Raw genomic sequence first — 17748 nt, 5'->3', positions numbered from 1 at the left:
CGGTTGATTATTAGTTTTTCATCTGGTTTCTCATCATCACTTAGTTGCAACTCTTTGTAGTGCTTGTTTGATCGCCCCTGATGGTGCAGTGGCCGCTCCTCGAAACTGTCGAAAAAGAAAAAATGACAGGTTATCTTAGGAGTAGAACAACAAAGAACCATGTACTCTGTTAAAACGAGCCTAATCGAACAAACCTTAGATTTCAGGGTTAATGTAACGAGATTGTCAAGAGTGCTTGATTGAACCATGTGTGCATCCAGTAGGTTGTTTATAGCTTCCATGAAATCCAACAAGAAGAGTTCCCTTGAAGGACAGTTTATTTCAATTACAACTTCCAGTTCTTTTATTCTTACTTTCACTTGGGGTGAAAGGCCATCTTTTGGAGTACCCCTATTTAATTCCGAACCGGTTTCATGGAGGCTTTCATCGATGTCACAAGCCTTCCTCTTGTTTACCCGAAACTTCTTTCTCCTGTTTTCATAGTTATCTGATGTCTGCTCCACCACATCCAGGGAATTCCTTCTAGGACTTGGTTTAAATTCCATTGAATTCTTGCAAGATTCCAACTCTTCTATCCTTGCTTCTAGATATTTCAAGTACTTAATTGTATCCTTGAGAATTGATTCTTTGTCGATCTGTGAAAACAAGCAAGATGTTTTCAAAAACTAGTCAGATCAAACAAAGAAAATGTGTATGTATGTGCATGTTCATGTCAGAGTGGATTTCTAGATAACATATAGTGTGGATGAAAGTCGACTAACCTCACTGATGGAAGGAACTATTGACCCGAGGAACCGAAATTTCGCCACCTCCCTTCTTCTCTCCGGTAAAACACATCCTATGGCATGAGCATCGTTTTCTTGTTTCCCAAGACAATCTTTTCTTGCACTTCCTTTCAGAGACCTAAATGAATTGCCTTCATGCAATAGAGGCACTGCAAATAGAATCTTTTTAAATATGTTTTGTTGCACCCTTGGTCTATGAAAATTTGCCATCCCTTCTTTCTTCCAACTGATAAAACTAGATTTATAGCCACAGGTATGAAAACTGGAGCTTTCGATCGATCAGTTCGAACTTCTTAGAATTGCAGAAACAGTTCTTTTGTAGTGCAAGTCACTGTCAACTTTGAGATCCAAAGAGCTTAGGAGAATGGTTTAGGCTCACTTGCTTGGGAGAAGAGATTGCGGTTTTTTCCCAAATACTAAAGTCATCATCCATGAAATGCCAACTTTGAACTTGAGAAGCAACACCCTTCTCATCTTCCAACATGGAGGAGTCATCCATCTGGTGATTTTGTTCGACACCATTTGAACACGCGTAAGGGGAACTGATATCGAAATCACCATTGATACTTTCATGAAATTCGTTGAATTTCTCGAATTTGATTTCCTTAGTAGGTGAATAGAGGTTCTCCAAGTCCAACAAATCAACTCTCTCACGGTTGACCTTGGCACATATAGGATCTTTACCTGCATTATGATGGGGAGAGGAAGATTTTTCGGAACAAACCAGCTTCGAGAAGTCCAGCAAGGAAGCTTTAATATGCTGAAGCAGATTCGAATCCTCCAGCACCTCGAGAATTAAGGATCTATGGCTACATTTATCTTTACATAATGAACTCAAATCTCTCAACCGGGATCTAAGAAAGAACTTACTAGTTCAGTCATGCCAAGCTCAATAACACCTCCAAGGTAGGGAAAACATACCACAGTCTGCAAAGCGGAAAATAAGAGTCAACGAATCCACATAGGACAATCAGACGGCTAATCTTACGATAATCTTACCTGAATAGATGCACTCTAAGGGAAATGATGGGCATCAAGTAATGTAAAAAGCAAGTTCACAGGTAAATTATGTCAGCCAATTGTCAATCTTATAATGCAGTTCATATATTGCGTCAGTTTAGGTAAAAAAAAATACCACCTTAGCAAGCAAGGAACGGCAGAATATTTTACTATATGCATACTGAGCATTGCATAACCACATGGTTTCACCAATTGCAAGTGCTTTTCCCGGAACACTATGTAACAATGTAAAACAAGAACTGATAATAAACTGAACCATGAACAACATACATTAGAGATTTCATTAGTGCTATTACCCTTGTTCAAAATCGAATACGAACTACATGCAAACTAAGTAATATCACTTGGTGTCAGACAAATCCTCATGTGACAATGCGGCTGAAGGACTTTTAGTTTGATCAGTTTCACCTTCCAACAGAGATTCATAGAGCTCCCTCAGTTGTTCACTCCTATGTAGACCTATTTTGTCTGCTTTAAGCTCCAATGCTTGTATTGTCTTCCTTGTCTTGATGTCTCCATTGTAAAAACCATCTCCCCACTGAAGGTTCCTGGTGGATTATCAATCAAAGTTCAAAGAGAAACTTACAAAAATATGGTTAAATTCGATGAATTCTAATGCGAAAAATACCCTTGCTGTGTAGCTGATGAAGACCAGAAGATTGCATAGCTCCATTGGATACTCCTTAAGGTCACTGCAAGTTGTTTCAAGTCTTCTTTGTGGTTCTATGGATTTGCCATGACATTCTTCCAGCAGGATCTTGTGCATACAAATAGTGAGACTTATCTCCTTTAGATCTGTCATAGTCCATCCTAACGCTCTTTTGTGTTGTGACAAAACAATTAACAAACAAAATTCTTGGTTAGGAGTAAGAGCAGAAGAAATAATAACATGTAAAGTTTCATTACTACCCAGGTAAGCATATTTAAAATGTTGTGGAAAATTCTTTAACTCTAGGGTAGGTACATGTTGTAATGAGAGTTTAGGAGGAACACACTCATCAAAATCAAGAGGTTCAAAGCGTGTACACGGGCTAGCTATGAGAAAGCTAGCCTGTTGCACCTCCAAAGAAAAATCATTGGGCTCCTCGGCACTTTCCTCTTTAGTAAGCCTCTCATAATTTTCCTGCTGAATGAAATTGTCATGACAAAATTGATCAGCTTCTCCTGCTATCAATGAATTCACTTCCAAAATGCTTTGACATTATTCAGACTCATCCATGTACTTGAGAGTACGAAAAACATTAACGGTGACACATTGGTTGGCCACTCTCATGGTGAGCTCGCCCTTCTCACAGTCGATAAGAATACTCTCAGTAGCTAGGAAGGGTCTCCCTAGTATTATGGGTGTCGTGGCATCTGCCTCGCAATCAAGTATAATAAAGTCTACTGGGAACAAAAATTTATCCACCCGCACAATGATATCTTCAACTCGCCCCTCAGGACGAACATGGGAGCGGTTGGTTAGTTGCAAAATAAAGGAGGTGAGTCTTGCATTTCCCATTCCAAGCTTCAGGAATATTGACTTTGACATTAAGTTCACACTTGAGTCAAGGTCACATAGTGTCTTCCCAACATAATTTTCTCTTATAGAGCATGGAATGATAAAGCTTCCTGGATCGTTTTGCTTTGGAGACAGCTTGGTCAAGGCATAGTAGTATGCTTTTGTCGTGGCAATGGTCTCGTACTTCTCAAGTTTTCTCTTCTTGGTAATGATCTCTTTAAGAAATTTGGCATATGTAGGCATTTATTCTATAGCTTCAAGAAAAGGAACATTAATGTAGAGCTGGTCGAGAATGTCGACAAACTTCTTGAATTGAATATCATCATTATGCTTCTTCAGCTTTGTGGGAAGGGTAGTGAAGGTTTGACTTCTTTTAATGAAGGGATGAGAACAACATTTGTCGTGAACTTTTTGTTTGCTCCCTCAGTAGATTTACTGGATGAACCTTCATCCTTATCCTCATCCACTTGTGTAGATGCTCGTTTTTATCCGGGGCTAGATCGAAGCAGACCCGAAGCTGAGAAATTGAAGGCCCAACTCAAGCCCATGTGAATACTCCCTGGAAAACTAAAAGCAGTTATCGGGAGTTAACAAAAAAGAGGATTTCAGTTTTCTTAATCTATCAGGAAGAAACTGTAAAGGAGGTGGAGGGTCAGTTTTTGAAGATTTAACAGAGGAACAGAGGAAAAAAAAGGGGACCATCTTGTAATCAGAAAAAAAAATTTACTTCTTCATATTACATCCATTTTTCAGTAAATACTAAAGGCACATTTCAGAAGCATTGAATCATCATTCGAAACCATTTACATTTTTGGTTGTAAATGAAATAGCAATTAAAAGAGAGAGGTGAGTGATTTATTACCTGAGAGTTAGCGGAACTTTCTATAGTAGTAAAGAGATCCCATCACCATAAAATCAGATCGGGAAAGGGGACTTGGCCCTCAATTTTTCGAGAAACAATAAGCAAAGAAGAAGGATTTGGAGCATATAGAGAGGGAGAATTACGAGTGTTTGTATAGCATAGGGCTTTGAATAGTAAGTGTATATTTGCATGTGGATAACTCTGTGATTGAACTAATCATTGCTCTCGGCTCTGAGCAGACGAATCTCACCTACGAATAGAAATAACAAAGCATAAAAAGATGAGAACGGATCTAAAAACCATATCATAGTACTGTAACTTCATTGCTTCATAGTCATACCTCGGTTTCTCGGGGCTGATTAGTAAGATCGCATAGGGTTCCATTCGTATATTGATGATCATGATACCTGCAAGAGACATGACAACGTTTTGGATAGCTGGTTCAAGCGGGTTTATTGCTGAAAGAGTCACACTTGTTTTTAGTTTAGTGCATTCTAGTCCTTAATTCGTATTTCCTACACCTTTTAATTTTACCTTTATATTTTATGCGCATTATAACGTAGTCCATAAATCAGTGTTTGTATGTTTATAATTTGATCTCTTTATTTTACGCATATTTAATTTCAGTCCTAGATTTTTTGTTATTTATTTTTCGTTGGTTTTAGACATTTGAACTCTATTTTTTATGTTACTTTTAAGTCCTTAAATATTTAGGATTAGTATTTTAGGAAAATTGCATAAAGACCACTTAGTTTGGGTTATTTAGGTATAGATACCTTTTTTATGCGTGTTGTTTTATTTAAGTCCATGGTTTAATTTTCGATTTGTATGTTTAATTTTATGTGTATTTAAATTTGGTCATTTTTTATATGTACATATATATTTTAATTTATAGTTTAGCATATCATGTTTTTACTTTTTTATATTTAGGTCACATGTATATTATATGAAAATATGCATGGTTTATTTTTAAAAATTAAATGTATGTAAATTTTTTTGTATGTCACATTGTATGCTATTTTTTTAATTTAGTTTAATTAATTTTTGGCATGACATCCTTTTTGAACAATTTGTATGATACCCTCATGTGCATAACTCGACCTATTACATAATCGGACTAAGGGTAATACCCTTTTAATTTAAAATTGTCTTGAGTGGCCTGTCTTAACTGATTAGAGGGTCGTTTTGACGATTTTAAATTAAAAGTGTGTCCCGAAAGTGAAATTTTTTTTGATTCGTCACCTAAAATTTGGGAACGAAAGAAAAGGAAGTGTTCATTTATTTAAATTTATCGAGAAAAGGTTGTTATAGCTTTTAAGATCTGATCTCGATATTTATAAATAATCGAACACTCTTTATCTTTCTAAAACAACTCGGTAATGTTAATTTAATTTATTTGAGTGATTTTGAATGTTTTTAAATTTACATCTTTGTTTTATGGGATCAAAAATCAAATTAAGTTCGAATTTGTAAAGTTCAAAGCAAAGACATTAATTAATCGACTAAGTACCGTTTTAGGGCGTTGTGGGGGTGCTAATCCTTCCCCGCACGTAACCGACTCCCGAACTTGGATTTTGGTAACACAAACCTTAATTTGTTGTTTTAATTAAAATTAATTTTTTTTCTTATTTATTTTATTTAAAATAACAAAATATTTTTGGGTGCCCAATCACACCCTAATCAAAGATTGGTGTCGACTCTTTGAATAATATGTTTTTAACAAAAAGAGAATTTCAAATTTTTCGAAACGAGAGGTTTTTAAATCGCATTTGTTTTTTTAAATTAAAAATCAATTGAAAAAGGTAAATTAAAAATTAATGTGGTTTCTCAAAATCTCACTTTTTTTCACCTTTTAAAAAAATCGTTTCGACAGCTTGGCGACTCTGCTTGGGATTATTGGACATTTTTTAGAGAGTCAGACCGATAGTCAATTAATTAATTGTCTTTGCAATTGAAAACTATAAATTCGTTTTAATTTGATTTTTGATCACTTGTTTGGTTTTTAATAAGTTTTGTTTGTATTTTGATTTTTTCAATTTAATTCGATTAACTAATAAATAGTTGTACTGATTTGTTTGCTTATGGTTTCAGACTGATTGTGTGAATTTAGGAAAGTTGAGTGTTTTTATTGTTTGTTTTTTCGCTTTTCCTCACACACTGCACAACTGCATTATCATGACATGAGATAAAATCCCGCTCCGTCCTAATTAAGTAAGGGTGAGAGACTATGCGCTCGTGTGGTTTTCACATCCGCATGGGATAGTTGATCGCTCCTGAAGCTCACGCCTTATGGTCCTCATGATGGTAATCACCTCCGCATGGACATAAGGAGGTGTGTTCCCTCGAAATTGAACTCGATCCCCTAAAGCCTGTGACGGGCCAGGATTGAGGGTTCGGCAGCCCAAGGGGGCACCGACAAGGACAATTCGAGAACCTATTACTTTAGAACCTAACCCGACATATAGTGAACGTAGAGCCTGAACTTAGGTTGAACCAAACCCGAACCTTAAGAATCCCGTGAAGAGGGTACACAAGGAAAAGCTTTTTTTGAGTAATTTATTTTCATTTTTCGAACAAGCATGCAAACTAGATATCATGCGGTTAGGTTTATTTTTTGAATAAATGCTTGCGAACTAGATATCATGCGGTTATGATTACTTTTTGTAAATAACAAAGCATGGGGGTAGATATCATGTTAGGTAGGATTTGATAAAGCATGATTGGGTAGCCAATATGTGGGTAGGATTCTTTAACAAATTATTATCCCGACTTAATTACTTTATGTTTACTAACCGATCTTTTGTTATCTTTGCTTTATTCCTTTTCTGTTTTGCATTGCAATATCCATTACATGGTGTTGATTTGGGATCGATGTCCATATAGAAGGCCAGTAATATGGAATGAATGGTTCAGAAAGAGATTGAGGATAATGCAGATGTTTTGAGGTGGTTGTGTAACACCCCCAACCCATACCCGACCCGGATATGAGTCAGAGATACTACATTGACTTTAAAACACAACTCTTAACAAGTAATAGTAAAATATTTGTACTTATATTAAGAAAATACAATAATATACATACTGTAATATAAGTTTACCAAAATATTCAGAGCATACACAACTTAACCCTTTAATTACATGCCAACTGCCATTTACATAACAAAATGACCTACTGATTAAGTTGCTTCTGATCTGATGATTGCAGGAGTAATACTGTCAAGCTGCTTCACCTGTCTCGTCTATTTCCTCGGATCCTACGTGTGAAACACTCACACGCTAAGTCATCGACTTAGTGAGGCAATAATAATAAGGCAATTGTAATGAAAATGTCATGATCATATGAGATGAAATGCAAACATGTACTTAATCAATGTAGTATACATCATCAATACCCATACCTGTAAGCGTATGACTGTAACATTTATGAATCTGTATTAATAAGTTCTTTGGCCCATGATAGCATATTGAGAACCTAAGGTATTTGAGTAATGTGAGGTTGTGCACTATGCTGTCACCACAGCTCGTATAAATGCACCGAAGTGCCCCGTAGAATTGCACCGTAGTGCCATATAATGATGTCCATAAGTACCACATAGAATTCCTTAAGAATCATATACATATACTATGGATCAAGTATGTGTCTTTCAAGACTTCACACAGGTTCCAAAGGATATACATATGTCCTAAAGAACCGAGTATACCCTCTACCCTTGGCATGCCAACTATACCTATAGTTCTCATCTACATAACATGGGCTTTTACATTTCAAGTAGTCTATAACGTGTAGACATGTAAATTCTTACCTTTTCACATAGCTCATAACTTTTCCCACATAGTCAGGTCATATAATGCATTTTTTTATGAATTCATGTCATGTCTCATAATACCGACTATGCTCATGTACCAAGATATGAAATCTAGACTTATCACAAGTCTAGAATGGAGTATATTTCTATAATCATGCTATGCATATGCACTCACCTATACTTCTTTGCCTTTTCCTCGATCGATTCTACTTGTAGATTGTTCCCGAACTCGAGTAGGCTCGGTATCTACATAAACATAATTTTCAAGATGATCATCAGATGTCTATGTCTTGAAATTAAGCTTTAATAGCTTACTAATTTAAGGAATTTATAGCTTAGTCTTTCTTTCTTTTCTTTCTCTTTTTTTTTTTCTCATGGGGGAATCGGTTCCCCCCCTGGGGTATCGATTCCCCACTAGCATTCTGGAATTCATATTCGTTGAGGGGTTATCGGTTCCCCCCTGGGGGTATCGATTCCCCTCTAGTATACTGGAAATTCATATTTGTTGAAGGGGTATCGGTTCCCCTTGAATGGGTACCAATTCCCCTAACCCAGAAATCCTATTTTGAGCCCAGAAATCGTCTCATTTCAGCTCAAACATACATATTTCAATTCCTTTAATCCTCTTAGCTCTCATACACTTACTTAAACTAATTATTATCCATTCAATACCTCTAAAACTAAGAAAACTACTCATCCATATAGAATTGAAGAATCTAACTCCAATTCCAACTTGTTCTAATTTCAATTCCATGACTTCCTACTTCTTAATTAGCTTATTGACAAGTCAAAAATCTTATTCAAACATCAAAAACTCATCCATATCAAAATTTCATCTAAAAACTCATTTTCCAAATCTATCTCTAAAACACTTATCTTGTAGTTTTAATGTCATATAAGCTTTCCTTTAGCTTATATAACATCCAACTTTCAATTCCAATCTTAAAAATCAAAGAAACTACCAAGGTTCAGTTTCTTACCTTTACTTGCAAGCTTCACGTTGGGAGAAGGAAGAGAAGAAAATAAGGAAGAAGGAAGAAGAAATGAGAGAATTCTGGAACGTGGTTCTAATATAATCCCCAAAGAATATTTAATTAATTCATTTACTCAATTACTCTTTTACCCTCTTAATTCCCCTTCTTTATAATTAAATCCTACACCAAATAATTCAAATAAATCATTACACTCTTCCATCATATTACTTAAATCACCAAATGTTGAAACTTTGCAAATTAATCACTCACCCGACATGGAGGATGTTACAAATCTCTCCCCCTTAAGAAAATTCGTCCTCGAATTTTCATTGCACAAACAAATGAGGGTATTGATGTCACATATCTTCTTCACGCTCCCATGTTGCTTCTTCTACTTTGTGATTTCTCCACAACACTTTGACCAAAGGAATAATCTTGTTCCTCAATTGCTTAACTTCATGTGCTAAAATTTGAATCGGTTCTTCCTCATAAGTCAAGTCAGGACGAACCTCAATCTCTTCTGGTGTCACGATATGAGAAGGGTCAGATCTATATCTTTGAAGCATTGAAACGTGAAAAACATCATGTATCTTTTCCATCTCAGGTGGTAAAGCTAGTTGATATGCTACAGGTCCTACTCTCTTTACAATCTCATATGGTCCAATAAACTGAGGACTCAATTTTCCTTTCCGACCAAATCTCAACACCTTCTTCCATGGAGACACTTTTAAAAACACTTTATCTCCAACTTGAAATTCAATTTCTTTCCTTTTAAGATCAGAATAGGACTTTTGCCGATCAGAGGCCACTTTGAGGTTATACTGAATTTCTCGAACTTTCTGTTCTACATCTTGAATTAAATCCGGACCAAGAACACTTCGGTCTTTGAGTTCATACCAATTTAATGGAGTACGACATTTTCTTCCATATAATGCTTCATAGGGGGCCATCTTTATACTAGACTGATAACTATTGTTGTAAGCGAACTCTGCCAGCGGTAAATACTTTTCCCATGATCCTTTAAATTCCATTACGCACGCTCTCAACATATCTTCCAATAACTGAATAGTTCTATCTGATTGCCCATAAGTCTGAGGATGAAAAGCCGTACTAAAGTTTAAACGAGTCCCCAACGGTCCATGCAAAGATTTCCAGAATCTAGAAGTGAATCGAGGGTCTCGATCAGAGACTATGGAAATAGGTACTCCATGCAATCTAATAACTTCTCTAATATATAGCTCTGCATACTTTTCCATAGAGAAAACCGTTCTAACCGGAAGAAAATGCGCTGACTTAGTTAATCGATCAACAATTACCCAGATTGATTCTCTTTTGTTCGGGGTCAAGGGTAACCCCGAAACAAAATCCATCGTAACATTTTCCCATTTCCATTGAGGAATGAAAAGCGGTTGCAATAATCCTGATGGAACTTGATGCTCGGCTTTGACTTGTTGACATATCAAACACTTAGACACAAATTCGGTGATGCTTCGTTTCATCCCTGACCACCAAAATCGATCCTTCAAATCCATATACATCTTGGTTCCACCCGGGTGCATCGTTAACGGACTGCAATGAGCCTCTGATAAAATTTCTTTCTTCAAGTCGTCATTGTCGGGTATTACAATTCTTCCCTTACAATATAGATTTCCATCTGACTTAATCTCAAAATCTTTAATCTCTTTGTTCTTTACTTGTTCAATTCTTTTCAAACACATTTCATCTTTACTTTGCAATTCTCCTATTCGTTCCAACCATGCTGGTTTTAGGGTTAATTCTGCACAAAGACCACCGTCTCCCGTTAAAGATAATCTTGCATCCATAGCTCGTAAAGCTGCAAACGTCTTTCTACTCAGAGCATCTGCTACCACATTAGCCTTTCCGGGATGATAGTCAATTATCACATCATAATCCTTTAAGAACTCTACCCATCTACGTTGTCTCAAATTCAATTCTTTTTGAGTCATCAGGTACTTCAGGCTCTTATGATCCGTATATAAGTAACAATGCTCCCCATAAAGATAATGACGCCAAATCCTGAGAGCGAATACTACAGCAGCCATTTCTAAATCATGAGTGGGGTAATTCCTTTCATGTGGTTTCAACTGTCTCGATGCATACGCTACCACCTTTCCTTCTTGCATTAATACACACCTCAACCCGTTATGGGATGCGTCACTGTATACTACAAAATTCTTGCCAGATTCCGGTTGAACCAATATCGGAGTTTCCGTCAGAATTCTCTTTAAAGCTTCGAAGCTTTCTTGACATTCAGAAGTCCAAACAAATGGTACATTCTTTCTCATTAGCTTTGTTAGAGGCAGCACAATCATCGAAAAATTCTTAACGAATCTTCGATAGTAACCGGCAAGTCCCAGAAAACTCCGAACTTCAGACACATTCTTAGGAACTTCCCAATCCATTATAGCTTTAACCTTTTGAGGGTCTACTCTAACCCAACTGCCGAGATCACATGCCCCAAGAAAATTACTTCCTTTAACCAGAACTCACATTTGGACAATTTGGCATACAACTTCTTATCTCTTAAAATTTGCAAGATGATCCTCAGATGTGTGCTATGCTCTTCATGGGATTTCGAGTACACCAGTATGTCATCAATAAAGACAACAACAAACTGGTCCAAGTAGGGCTGAAAAATCCTGTTCATAAGATCCATGAAAGCAGCAGGTGCATTCGTTACTCCGAATGGCATTACGATGAATTCATAATGACCATATCTCGTTCTGAAAGCCGTCTTCGGAATATCTTTTTCCTGGATCTTCAATTGATGATAACCTGAACGTAGATCGATCTTTAAAAATACCGAAGCTCCTTTTAATTGATCAAACAAATCATCAATGCGCGGAAGAGGATACTTGTTCTTGATGGTCACCTTATTGAGCTGTCGATAGTCAATGCAAAGGCGCATTGATCCATCCTTCTTTTTAACAAATAACACCGGAGCTCCCCAAGGCGATACACTTGGTTGGATAAATCCCTTCTCTAGCAATTCTTGTAATTGATTCTTTAACTCTTGCAATTCTTTCGGAGCCATTCGATAAGGTGCCATTGCAATTGGAGCGGTTCCTGGCATTACTTCGATTTGAAATTCTACCTCTCTATCCGGAGGTAATCCTGGCAACTCAGCAGGAAAAACATCAGGGAACTCTCAAACTATTGGAATCTCCTCTAACCTTTTCTCTTGAGCTCTTGAATCAATCACATTTGCAAGAAAACCCTGACATCCTTGTAGCAATAATTTCTTGGCAGACATCACTGATATTACATTTGCTAAAGGATTACACATTTCACTGATCACAGTAACTTCTATTCCTTCTGGACTCTTCAGGGTTACCTTTTTCAATCTACAGTCGACATTCCCATAATAATGAAACAACCAATCCATTCCCAGAATCACTTCAAACTCGTCAAAGGGTAATTCCATCAGATTAGCAGGGAATTCAATTCCCTGAACCTTTATGGGACACCCCTTACAGACTTTATTCACCCGGGCACTATGGCCTAACGGAGTTGTTACTATAATCTCATTACTCGTAGCTTCTAAGGGAATCCCCAACTCCTTTACTAACTTACTTGTAATATAAGAATAATTAGAACCCGGATCAATCAATACCAATACTAATTTATCATACAACTGAAAAGTACCTGCTATAATATCAGGGTCATCACGATCTTCACTTGTCTTTAGGTTGTATACTCGAGCAGTGGATCGAACTTCAGGTTGAGCAGAGAATTCAGACGGTTTCCTTCCTCTGCCTCTTCCTCGTCCTCTTTGTGAGAAAGAACCAGCTCTTCCAGATGGTGCCGGCTCACCAACAATCAATGGACAATCCCGGACAAAATGTTCGGCATCTCCGCATCGAAAACAAGTCCCAGCAGCCATACGACAAGCTCCATAATGGTTTTTCCCACAATGCTGACACTGTCTCCCTTGACCCGGAGTAGATCTCCCAGCACCAGATTCCACTGACTGCGTCTGTCTAGGTCTTGCCTGACTTGCTCCCCTAGCAGACGATGCAACTGATTCTGATCTAGTTTGTGATCGAAATCCCGAGTCTCTTCCCCTTTTTGTTGGTACTGAGCTAGAAGAAGTAGTCGTCCTCTTTGATGTCTGAACTCTTGAGTCTCCAAATCTTTCATTCTGAGCCCTTTCAAGAGCTTTTGCACGATTGATCACCTCCTGGAACGAGGACAAGTTTAATACTATCAACATTTCTTTAAGTCTAGGGCGCAAGCCCTCCACGAACCACTCGCAAGCATCTTTTTCAGTAGGCACAAGCTCAGCTGCAAACCTGCTCAGCTTATTAAACTCACATTCGTACTCATATACAGAGCGGCTCATCTGCTTCAAATTCATAAACTCCTGCTTCATTTGTCGGATAAACGGATCTCCAATATACTTGTTTTTAAATTCTTCTAAAAACAAAGACCAAGTCAACTGGTCGGTTGACATTCTCATGGTGACGTTCGTCCACCATATCCTCGCCTGACCCCTCAATAAAGACACAGCTCCTCCCTTAAATTCAACCAAAGACCATATCCTCAATAAAGACCATATCCTCGTCCACCACTTCGGAACAGTGGAGACCATCTAACATGATTTTCAAATCATTCAACCAAAGATCCGCTGACACTGGACCTTCCTCAGCTTCTCCCTTAAATTCGGGAGCTCCTAAACTTCTCAACTCTTTTGCTACATTAATTCTTTGAGTTAGTGGAGCAGAAGGTTGAAGACGCGTCAGAATAGCGTCTAACGTTCTGAAGAACGTATCTTGATCTTGCACAGGCACTCCTTGAGATGCCTGTTCTTCACCTTGCCTGGCCAGGGCAGGTGAATTACTGCTTTCAGCATGCCTATCTTCTCCCGCTTTACTTCGGGAGCTATTATGTCCGGACATCTAATAATAATAAACACATTGTTCTATTAGCAAAACAGCATACTCATACTATACCAGATCAGAAGTTCTCACTATTTGTTGGCATGTATTCTATTTAAAGACTCTATAGACTCTGGTTTATGCCTAGAATCGGCTAAACCATAGCTCTGATACCATTAAATGTAACACCCCCAACCCATACCCGACCCGGATATGAGTCAGAGATACTACATTGACTTTAAAACACAACTCTTAACAAGTAATAGTAAAATATTTGTACTTATATTAAGAAAATACAATAATATACATACTGTAATATAAGTTTACCAAAATATTCAGAGCATACACAACTTAACCCTTTAATTACATGCCAACTGCCATTTACATAACAAAATGACCTACTGATTAAGTTGCTTCTGATCTGATGATTGCAGGAGTAATACTGTCAAGCTGCTTCACCTGTCTCGTCTATTTCCTCGGATCCTACGTGTGAAACACTCACACGCTAAGTCATCGACTTAGTGAGGCAATAATAATAAGGCAATTGTAATGAAAATGTCATGATCATATGAGATGAAATGCAAACATGTACTTAATCAATGTAGTATACATCATCAATACCCATACCTGTAAGCGTATGACTGTAACATTTATGAATCTGTATTAATAAGTTCTTTGGCCCATGATAGCATATTGAGAACCTAAGGTATTTGAGTAATGTGAGGTTGTGCACTATGCTGTCACCACAGCTCGTATAAATGCACCGAAGTGCCCCGTAGAATTGCACCGTAGTGCCATATAATGATGTCCATAAGGACCACATAGAATTCCTTAAGAATCATATACATATACTATGGATCAAGTATGTGTCTTTCAAGACTTCACACAGGTTCCAAAGGATATACATATGTCCTAAAGAACCGAGTATACCCTCTACCCTTGGCATGCCAACTATACCTATAGTTCTCATCTACATAACATGGGCTTTTACATTTCAAGTAGTCTATAACGCGTAGACATGTAAATTCTTACCTTTTCACATAGCTCATAACTCTTCCCACATAGTCAGGTCATATAATGCATTTTTTTATGAATTCATGTCATGTCTCATAATACCGACTATGCTCATGTACCAAGATATGAAATCTAGACTTATCACAAGTCTAGAATGGAGTATATTTCTATAATCATGCTATGCATATGCACTCACCTATACTTCTTTGCCTTTTCCTCGATCGATTCTACTTGTAGATTGTTCCCGAACTCGAGTAGGCTCGGTATCTACATAAACATAATTTTCAAGATGATCATCAGATGTCTATGTCTTGAAATTAAGCTTTAATAGCTTACTAATTTAAGGAATTTATAGCTTAGTCTTTCTTTCTTTTCTTTCTCTTTTTTTTTTCTCATGGGGGAATCGGTTCCCCCCCTGGGGTATCGATTCCCACTAGCATTCTGGAATTCATATTCGTTGAGGGGGTATCGGTTCCCCCCTGGGGGTATCGATTCCCTCTAGTATACTGGAAATTCATATTTGTTGAAGGGGTATCGGTTCCCCTTGAATGGGTACCGATTCCCCTAACCCAGAAATCCTATTTTGAGCCCAGAAATCGTCTCATTTCAGCTCAAACATACATATTTCAATTCCTTTAATCCTCTTAGCTCTCATACACTTACTTAAACTAATTATTATCCATTCAATACCTCTAAAACTAAGAAAACTACTCATCCATATAGAATTGAAGAATCTAACTCCAATTCCAACTTGTTCTAATTTCAATTCCATGACTTCCTACTTCTTAATTAGCTTATTGACAAGTCAAAAATCTTATTCAAACATCAAAAACTCATCCATATCAAAATTTCATCTAAAAACTCATTTTCCAAATCTATCTCTAAAACACTTATCTTGTAGTTTTAATGTCATATAAGCTTTCCTTTAGCTTATATAACATCCAAACTTTCAATTCCAATCTTAAAAATCAAAGAAACTACCAAGGTTCAGTTTTCTTACCTTTACTTGCAAGCTTCACGTTGGGAGAAGGAAGAGAAGAAAATAAGGAAGAAGGAAGAAGAAATGAGAGAATTCTGGAACGTGGTTCTAATATAATCCCCAAAGAATATTTAATTAATTCATTTACTCAATTACTCTTTTACCCTCTTAATTCCCCTTCTTTATAATTAAATCCTACACCAAATAATTCAAATAAATCATTACACTCTTCCATCATATTACTTAAATCACCAAATGTTGAAACTTTGCAAATTAATCACTCACCCGACATGGAGGATGTTACAGGTTGGAACAATCCCAACTGACCAACGGGGACAATGTGATGCCTGGATATGTGTCAGAGTTATTTGGTTATACTCACATCAATGTACGTCAGAATGATCTGAGTGAACTAAAAGAGGTATGAGTAAGATGGGAAACAGCCGACAAAGAGATGTTTTATCAGTTGTATGGCTATATTCCTTATCTTTTGGATGTTCCTATTGATTGAAATTTGTTTAGAGCATTGGCGCAGTTCTGGAATCCGGCTTATAGTTTGTTTCACATTTGGTAGAGTGGATCTGACACCAACAATAGAAGAGTATCAAGCTTTGGTCCGTTGTCCGAGGTCCCAGATAGATAGAATATATAACAAGCTGCCAGTAACTCTTTCGTTTAAGAAGAAATTGCTATTGATGACCGGAATGAGTGAAGATTGGGTAGTCAGAAACATTAAGAAGAAGGGAGACAATGAGTGCATCTCTTGGGCTGCTCTGAAAGAAGTAATTGCTCATCACCCTGATAAGATAAAGAAGCTTGACTTGTTTGCTTTAGGGATTTATGAGCTCGTTATTTTTCCAAAGGTGCTAGGATATGTAGACGTATCAGTCGTTGACCTGTTTGAAAGATTAGACAAGCACATGGATCCTGTTCCAGCCATTCTAGCTGAGACATTCCGGTCTTTGAGTTCTTGTAGGCGCGAGGGAGAAAGACGCTTTATAGGGTGTGCGCCTTTGCTGCTAGTGTGGATTCTGAGTCATTTCAAACATGTAGAAAGGGCACCAGGACGAGTGTTTCTAGAGGGATTTTTGCCTTTGAAGGATTTTCTTTCTAAAGAATGGCCTAGGGCTTCACCGAAGAAAAATGAATGGTCATCTTCAAGGATATCAGAGATGGTGATATTTTATGGCGAGCTTCATGGAATGTCTTTTCGGATATACTTTACCAATGTGGAGAGCGAGATTAGGTTCCTTTACCAGGTATATGGGGTTCTGTTGGGTATGCACCGCTACTAGTTTCCAGACAGTATGGGTCAAGGCAGTTCATTCCAGCCACATGGGACTTGGTAGGGTCGGATTTTGCATTCAAAGGAGATCAATATAAGGGTAAAGGTAAAGGGGTTGCTGAGGCCTGGAAGCAAACTCGTCGTGTGAATCTGTTCACTTATGATCTCGAGTTATCTCAAGAGTACGAGCAGTGAAGAAGCGGTCGAGTAAATGACAACATCCCCGATAGTGAATCCTGAAAATATTCAGCCGGTGGAGGAATATTTAAGAGTGGTGCCATCTCCATTAGAGTTAGCTAAGCGCGATTTCGAAGCAGAACGGAGACAATGGAGAATGACTTTACAGAAGCTAGAAGATGAAGTGTATCAAAAGGGATTGGAGATTGACATTCAGAAGAGTAGAGCATATCGAATTGAAAAAGTAGAGAAGCAACTTCGGCTAGACTTTGATGATCTTCGGTCAACTTATCAGCGAATGGTAAAAGCTCAGGTAGGTTCTAGCTCGAGTAAGTCTGTCAAATTGAGGCAAGAGGTGGCGAGCCTCAAAAGAGTAGCCGGAGAGAGTCAAGAAGAGCTCAAGCGAAGCAGACACCAAGTTAAGATTTTATCGAAGGAAAATAATTC

General features: G+C 37.6%; 1 pseudogene; it reads right to left on the bottom strand.

The window, feature by feature from the left end:
- On the bottom strand, window positions 1-3549 carry LOC120141127 (annotated as a pseudogene).
- Window positions 3550-17748: the final 14199 nt, after the last annotated feature.

This window comes from Hibiscus syriacus, unplaced genomic scaffold, assembly GCF_006381635.1.
Source record: "Hibiscus syriacus cultivar Baekdansim isolate YM2019G1 unplaced genomic scaffold, ASM638163v2 tig00110793_pilon, whole genome shotgun sequence".
Classification (NCBI taxonomy): domain Eukaryota; kingdom Viridiplantae; phylum Streptophyta; class Magnoliopsida; order Malvales; family Malvaceae; genus Hibiscus; species Hibiscus syriacus.
This window is presented reverse-complemented; position numbering and strand designations above follow the sequence as displayed.